An 8,909-nucleotide genomic window follows, 5' to 3' on the forward strand; every position below is an offset into this window, starting at 1 on the left:
GTAGTTCTGCCACAGTTACAATTAAATTTTGGATCTAATTTTCTGCTGTGTCCTTTATACCCATATATGTCATGGAGTTGCATAAATGAAGGGATAGAGGCCCTTTGGCTTTCATCAAATGCCTCGGATTGGCTATTGGATGCTGTAAGCATGTAGTTTTCTCTTTCAAAGTTTCCAATATTATTAACAAAAGGTAGCCCGATCCACAGTCCCTATAATATCACTGTCCCCATACCTTATGAACATACAGCCACTATATATCCTAAAAATCTGATCTTCCACATACGCCACATCCCATTTTTTAAAATAAAAAGGACCTAGTCAATTTCACATAGGGGCAGGGCGGCCGAGGCTGGCGGATCATGAGGTCAAGAGATCGAGACCATCCTGGCCAACATGGTGAAACCCTGTCTCTACTAAAAATACAACAACAACAAAAATAGCTGGGCATGGTGGCATGCACCTGTAATCCCAGCTACTCAGGAGGCTGAGGCAGGAGAATCACTTGAACCCGAGAGGAGGAGGTTGCAGTGAGCCGAGATTGAGCCACTGAGCTCCAGCCTGGGTGACAGAGTGAAACTCGGTCTCAAAAAAAGCAAAAAAAAAACCAAAAGAATCATCTTTCCCATAAATGGGCTGTAATTTGGGAGAGCTAATCCCACCCTTTAACCCAGGGCTGGAATGTAATGCTAGTCTGATCAATTCACATGTTCAGTTCCCCATGGCAACTGACGCAGGAAGGGTCACATGACATGAATCAGTCCAATGAAGATCAATCTTAAGATTTGTTGGAAACAGTATATAAGATGGTTGTCATGTGAGGCTGAAGTTGCTGTGAATATCTTTCCGCTATGTTGGAAATTTCTGTCTGATAACAAGAAAGGAAATGTAGAGTAAGTTAAATTATGGCAAAAAGGGGAAAAAAAAAGGGAGGAGAATAATCTTGATGATAATTGTTTGAGGCCTGGTTTCAACTATGTATAAATTATTCATTATTCCTAAACCATTCAGATGTCACTACTAATACTACAACAGTAAACATTACTAATACTATCTTGAATTAATCTTCTCTTACTTGCAATCAAATATTTATCGATCCATTAGCTGTATATTTTGGTTCATTAATTATAATAAATATGATATAGTAATAAAAGATGTTGACAGTAGAGGGCACTGGGTGTGAAATATACAGGAACTCTTTGTATTACCTTTATAACTTTTTGTAAGTTAAAAACTATTCTAAAATACAAAGTATATTTGAAACAAGTATTCTGGATAATATGAATCTGCTTTGCTGTGCCATACTGTCCAAAGATCCTCTTGCTAATAAACAATAATCTTAGGTCAAAAAGGTAAAGCACATCCATTTCTCTACTATTCACACTTAGGTAATTTGTGCTCCCTGAAACTATGGACAGATAAATCTTAAAACAAAACTGCATATGGTCAGTATGCAGCACAAAGTTTTTAATGAAGAGGAGTAAATGAAAAAGGATGAATAAAATGAAATGGTAACAATCATGTTGATTTATAGGCTGATGAACAACGGTCGGCTTTATAGCTTTGTTTTTGTCATCCTAATATCTACTCTATTTACTATAAAATACAATAACTAGATGCAGGGTCCTTATTTTTATTTTCTCTGTCAATCTCATATCCATCATGGCTCAATAAATCAAGGTTTTATTTGTAATACTGTATTTTCTTATTTGGTATTTCTTGCATAGCTTTTTTGCCAGAGTATTTTTTAAAAAGAATACTGTGTTTTTAAATCACAAAACCACCTCATCCCCAACTAACGGAGAGTTTGTTTTTTTTTACTGTTGTTAATTTAGATATACACCCTCCAGTGATAACTCTGTTGGGAAATCAGCATTTAATATATAACCTGAAGATGGTCAATAACTTCAATTTCAAAAGAATAACAAAAATGGTGTAACTAAACTGAGTACACTTAATTAAAAATATCCTAGCCCTCAGTCTTATACCTTGCATAACATGGCTTTTAGTTAGCCTGCTTTGATCTGTTTTCTAGGATTTTTAAAATAAAAATGACCTAGTGAATTTCACATAGGGGCAGGGAGGATGTATTAAAAATTCCAGAGGCTCTTCATATCTCCAAGGGCAAGTCTCATGGCATTCATGCTCATAAAACTCAGAAGGAATGCAAAGAAAAAGAGATAATGCTTATAAATTAATATTTGAAATAAAATGTAGATATCTAGAGACTTAAAAAACAGAAATTATGAAAAATATGATTTTCTTTTCATTTTTCTAGTAAACATATTATTGTCCGGTTCTAGGAGTTTAGATAATAGAGTTTGATGTAGTAGAATTCTCAGGAAGAGAAGTGGGAGAAATAAATGAAAGTCCTTTCACTTCCGATTCTACAGATATTTGAAAGAAAAAGTAGCAAAGACATGGAGGAAGTCTAGATCGGGGTGGTCATGTGATCTGATTTCCTAGCTTTGGAAATGCAAAGCCTGAAATGTTTGGAGAAGCATGAATTAGTTTGAGGCTGAAGTCAACTTCTTGTGGGATATTGCCCAGCCACCTACTTGGGATGCAGGGAACAGAATCCTGCCTAGTGTCCCTGTGGTAACACTGGAATTTCGGCTACGATGTTGTTAGGGAAAAAGAAGGTTTAGTTTGTGTTTCAAATACCTCTCTGTTCCTGTGTATCACTGACATGCATAGGGATGAGAGGGCAACATGGACTCCTGTGATTGAGGACAAGGTAATCTCATAGGAAATGCCATGACACCATGTGTTAGATGGGAGAAGTGGCAGAAATTTAAAAAGTCAATTCAAGAGGGAAGAGCCTTAGATACTAGTGGAACCAAGAAAGAAACGCTATTGTTAGATTGTTACCAACAGAATTACCAGCTATCACCAGCTGTTTCCAACAGAATCAGGCAAAGCAGCAGCTCAGTTAACCAGAACTTTAGCATACAAGCCAGGACACATTACATAGTAGCCTAACCTGGCTCTTTCTCCATAACTGAAGGTCGTGTCATCAGCTATGTCTCTATTCTTATATACCCAAAAGGCATCTTAGAGAATGTAAGAGAAGCTTGATGCATTTCGAATCATTCAAGAAGTCACATTTGCTAAAGAAAACAAAAGATAATAATTGATTGGATAATGCTGAGATCAGCAAATAAAAGTAGCCTTTACTTAATTTTACTGCTACCTAGCTACTGGAGGGCAGGAAGAAAGAGGGAACAGTTACAGAAAAATACAGGATCTTTAATTCCCTTTGTACATCAGAGCATAATGTGAATCATTCTGCAATCCTGCAAAACATGTTTTTGACTTCTCAATTTCAGATGATTTTATCATCATGTCAGCTAAATTCTCTCAATCTCCAGTTTGCAGTCAATTTCTAGACATAATCTCCAAGTTCAGGTTGAATTTGGCATCAAATCTAATGTTTCTATCTTGTTGCTATGTTCCAGATGTCTTGAAACAGCCTCGAGTAGTCATTGTCCTAGATCCTGTCACTCTAGTTGCTATATCATAGCAATTCTATTATGATTGAGCTAAATCTTATTTTTTTACTGATTTTTCTTTCCAATTTACTTCCACAAAATTATTCTTGTGACCTTTGTTGCTTTCTCCAGTTATTTTCAACCATATTTCTCATTGCTGGTCTCCAAGCCACATTTAATACTGAATTGTGTGAAATATTGTTTGGTCTCCATTCAGTCAACTTTTGCTCATTATAAAACTGGCATTCCTGAGACTGGTGTGTATACAATCATCCTAAAATAACTTGCCTGTATCTAAAAAGGCACAGATGGAAAATACATAAAACTAACTGGAAAAATGGTTAATTACTAGGAAACACATACAGAGCTGACAACACACATTTACATGTAGGAGTCAATTAACTAATGATTAGGGACATGCAAAAGGTGAGAAATGGGCTGCATCTTCTGATCTCCCTTAGGTCATTCCTACCTCTGTGCTCTCACAGCACATTAATTCCAACTCAGCCATAGCACATACTTCATTCTTTGGTCCATTTCTGCTAAGGGTTTATTTGTTTTCCTTCTCAACATTCTCATGTTTTATTTATCATTCTCTAGAATATTTTCTAGGGCACTGCTTTACAAGATATAGATACTGAATATTCTTTGCTGAATTCAGTAGCAACTAATTTTATTAATTGTGAGAGAAGATATGTTCTATTTCTGTCATTTATATATATATATATATATATATGTTGTGCTTACTATATGTGTGTGTGTGTATGTGTGTGTGTTTGTGTGTGTGTGTGTACTAAGCACAACGTCTACATATTAAATACACTTAAAATGAACATATTACCTATATGGTTCTTGTAGAAATTAGGTGAGGGCGGGAGGGGCATGCTGCAAAGAAAAAAGAAAGGAACAAGGAATTATCCAGACAGAAAAAGAAGAGACAAATAGCCATTTTCATTTTTTTGAAGTCTTAGATTGAGTCTTGTGTATGACTACAGCCTCTTGTGAGAGGCAAGATGTGGCCAGTAGGATATTCCTAAATGCCGTAATTCTAATTTCATGGACTCTAGCACAAGTCTTTAAAATGAAGAGTAAGACCACCTTGAAACCTTTCCCTTTAAGGAAGGGAGGTGGACAAACAAACATTTATTGTGAGTCTACAATATTCTAGGGGCTGGGAAGGGTGTGGCACTTACCATTTTTCTCAGAATTCTGACAGTCTCTACAGCAACTGAAACAACCATATATTTGACCAAAATAATTACTCAAGTAGCCACTTGAGAATGTATTTGCATCACTGTAGTGGTTTTGCAACAGTGTTTGATTTGTAACCCTGAGCTTAGTTGATTCCAAATATTTTTCAACAATTTATCCCTCTGGTCCATATCTCATTCCAGTTCTCCCCAATCTTCAGATTAAGAGTCTCTGATCTTCAGATTAAGAGTTTCTTTCAAATTTGTAGTTTTGTCAGGTCTTCTTTGTTCTCAGTTCTAATTGATGTTGGTAATTTATTGTGCCTCTGAAACTGTTTTTTCCACTGCAGAAATTTCTTTACATACTAAACCTCTTCCCAGCAGGTTCCCTTTACCTCCATGGAAACTAATATAACCAAACAGCAATGTTAATTAACCCTTCTGTTTTACCATCACACAACTGTTACAGCTGTTTTACAAAACAGCACAGAGCATTAGGTATTGTTTTCTGAGGTGTAGTTTATTTTATGCTGTCATTAATCCAACTGCTGTTTGACGGATTCATTTATTCCTCAGGAAAACCTTCAAGGTGCCAGACACTACTGCCATTGCTGCTAAAGATGTAAAGGCAGCCCCAGGAGAGCTCAGGACACCATGAGGGATCCCAATACGCTTGGAGTACAATGTGCACGTCTTGGGAGAGAGACTTCTCTAAACACAGGGAATGTAGAGAAGGATGGCTCATTCTACCATGGGGGTGCAAATGATGTTGTGAGTCGCCACCCAGAGCCTCTTTCGGGACCGAGGTCCTTTTTCTCTATCCTTCTGGGATAAATTCCTCTTTAGTAATTATCCTGAGCTGAAGAGAACCCCTTTGTCCAATGTCATGACTCTTCCCCAGGAAATGAATGTCCTTATTCAATATTATTTGATGACTTGCCTCCCTTTCTTAAGTAGAGATATCTTTGAATGTCCTTCGTGGCTCCAAATTATCCTGTAGGATTGGCTGAGGTCTCTGTTCTAACTGTATCATAGTTCACTTTCTCCTCTGACCAATACTGCTTCCTTCATTTCTTATATGCATTGTGGCTTAAAACATCTTCAATAAACTTCCTATAAATACATCTCAGTTAGAGAGTTACAGAGAATTCAACCTACAATAAACTTGAATTGGCCAGTCTATAAATAATTTTGAGAGTAGTCCAAGCAAACAGCATAGAAATGACATGATATTGTATAGGGAGTAATTAGAGGTTTGACCTTGCAGGCCCAGAGAGTGTGTTTATGCATGATGGGTGTATGGAAGTTTGCAGTGGGGTGATGGTGTAGGTGGTGGCCGGCACGGAGGATCAGAATGCGGGAATATGCCTGTTGTTAAGAACCAGGGAAGTCTTACTAAGAAATTACTGGAGTCCTTCAAACTGAGAAGTGACATGAACAAATTCCTCTAGGGGGAAAATTGTAACAAGCATGTAGAGAAAGGGGGAAAGGATTGAAGACAGTGAGAGCTATGACAGGAGTCAATTAGAAAGCTTTTCTGGTAAGTCACACTGAAAAAAAAAAGGAAGAAAAAGTTAAGGATATTTGGATATTTGAAGTGAAATATAAAGGTTTTAATGACCTAGGTAAAAGAGATAAGAGAAGGCGGGTAATCATAATAACTTTAAGAATTCCAGGGCCAGAAGTGGTGTAATCCCAGCAGTTTGGGAGGCTGAGGTGGGTGAATCACAAGGTCAGGGGTTCCAGACTGGCCTGGCCAATATGGTGAAACCACGTCTCTACTAAAAATACAAAAATGAGCTGGGCGTGGTGGCACGAATCTGGTTTCAGCTACTCAGGAGGCTGAGGCAGAAGAATCACTTGAACCTGGGAGATGGAGATTGCAGTAAGCGGACACTCCAGGCTGGAGGCCATAGCAAGACTCCATCTCAAAAAAAAAAAAAAAAAAAAAAAAAAAAAAAAAAAAAAAAAGAAAGAAAGAAAGGAAGAAAAGAATTCCAGGTTGTGACACTGAAGAATTCTTTCTTTGAAAAAGACCAAAAAAATACAGGAAGCAGTGAAAAGATTTAGACTACATGCTTATATAACTACTTCTATAATCCTCAGAACCCATTACTAAAAATATGGAAAAAACACAAAGTTCAGGGTATTGCCAAAATGGAAGAAAATAATAATTCATGTGAAGGCCTTAGAATAATGCCTGGCATATGGTATGCACTCTCATTATTAGTTTGATTGTGAGGTGCATCTTCAGTATATCAATTTAGAGATGAATAAGGAAGCCATGTACTGTTAAATATGCCATTTCTCTTTGAGAAACTTGAAAATGTATTATAAATTTTAGATTATCCTTGATGTATTTTGAAAGCTAGCACCCTAACAAGCAAGAATCTCAAAAGCAATTTTCTATTTTATGTTTAAATCATTGTTATCTACACTGTTCTTTCCAGGGTCTTATGTCATGGTTGAGAAATCAATAGCAAAAAGCAAGTACTTCAGTAAGCAGTAAGTTAAGAACAGTCTCTAAATCTGCTCTGCAAAGTGCCCCAGCTCTCTAGAGGTCCTCAAATATGAAATGACATCTTTACTTTTCCTAAGCCAAAAATATTTTAAGTATCATCATCAAACTTGGGTTGCCAATGTGTGATATTTCCTCTTAATAATTAGGCCCAGTTTTTACTGACTGTCCCTTGTATGCCAAGCACTAAATGAATCATTATATATATAATTTGTAATATTATTAGTATTCCTACTACAAGACTTTGATTCAGGTTCTTTAATTCCACCTGAGGATTTGGGATATTGAAGAATTGGCTCAAGGTCACTGCAGACTTCGGGTTGCAGAGTAGACTTTTACTCAGGGATGTGTGCCTTTACACCTGACTAGCTAAGTCATTCAAAACTGCAAGTCAGAAGTGAACCATGCTTGTGTTTTTTGCCTGTTAATTCATTGGATTGCTATCAGGGTTCATAAAAACACCACTAAAAAGTAAGTTAGTGAGGTAGAGATATAGCAGTTAATAGGTTCATACAAAAGATATTGCCTGATGAAGGACACTGAGCATGTTTGGTAATATATAACTAACTACATTTCTCTGTGCAGACCAAAGATAAGGAGCAGACAATAGATGAATTAGCAATCAGTGAAACTTAAAAGGAAGAAGGCAGAAAAGGCAAGAAAGCAAAATCATCCTCAGTATGTGGATAATTCGCTCCATATCTCCTCTGAGTGTGTGTATATGTGTGCATTTAATTCAAAGCATGCTATACTTTTGCTTCATTTTATCCCAGATTTTCAGTAGTCTCTTCTCTCACATCCAGAAGAATGTGTGTTAGATTTAGTGTGATTGATGTAGATGTGGCTGCTACCACTGTACCTGTCATTTAGTTGTTATGAAAAGTGCAGTCATACAACTTTTCTGTTGGGCCGTATCACTTTTCTTTATACAAAAGCTGCCTTTCAAGTATGACAGTAGTGGCCAAAATGAGCAGGAGAAGCACTTCAATTGTCAACCTTCTATGGTAGTTTTATTGAGCTATACATTTCTCTGGTAGTTTTATTGAGCTTTTACACATTATCATGGCTGTGCTGCTTTTTAGATGCATTGAAGAGGTGGATAACCATTAAAAGTAATGACAAAATAGTATCATAGTTGTAAAAGATATAATGAAAATTAAGAAATATTCATTAAGAATAATGAAATCACTTTTCATTTATCAATGGAATATTGGAAATTTAGTTGCTTTGCTAGATAGAGGACACTCATTATTGAATAAATACAATGGTGCATATTTACTTCTATGTTATTTTATACATAGCACTAGTAACAAGAAAGTACATTTTAAATGATGAGTAAAAAACAGTAATTACTGGCCAGGTGTGGTGGCTCAAGCTTGTAATTCCAACACTTTGGGAGGCTGAGGTGAGCAGATTACCTGGGGTCAGGAGTTGGAAACCAGCCTGGTCAACATGGCAAAACCCCATCTCTACTAAAAATACAAAAATTATCCAGATGTGGTGGTGTGCACCCGTAATCCCAGCTATTCAGGAGGCTGCGGCAGGAGAATCGTTTGAACCCAGGAGACGAATGTTGTACTGAGCTAAGATAGTGCCATGACACTCCAGCCTGGGCAACAAGAGTGAAACTATGTCTCAAAAAAAAAAAAAAAAAAAAGTAATTACCATAGCCCTTCTGTTAGATATAGCTGTGAATATAACTGCCAAGTA

This window comes from Cebus imitator, unplaced genomic scaffold, assembly GCF_001604975.1.
Source record: "Cebus imitator isolate Cc_AM_T3 unplaced genomic scaffold, Cebus_imitator-1.0 Scaffold164, whole genome shotgun sequence".
In the NCBI taxonomy this organism is placed as follows: Eukaryota; Metazoa; Chordata; class Mammalia; order Primates; family Cebidae; genus Cebus; species Cebus imitator.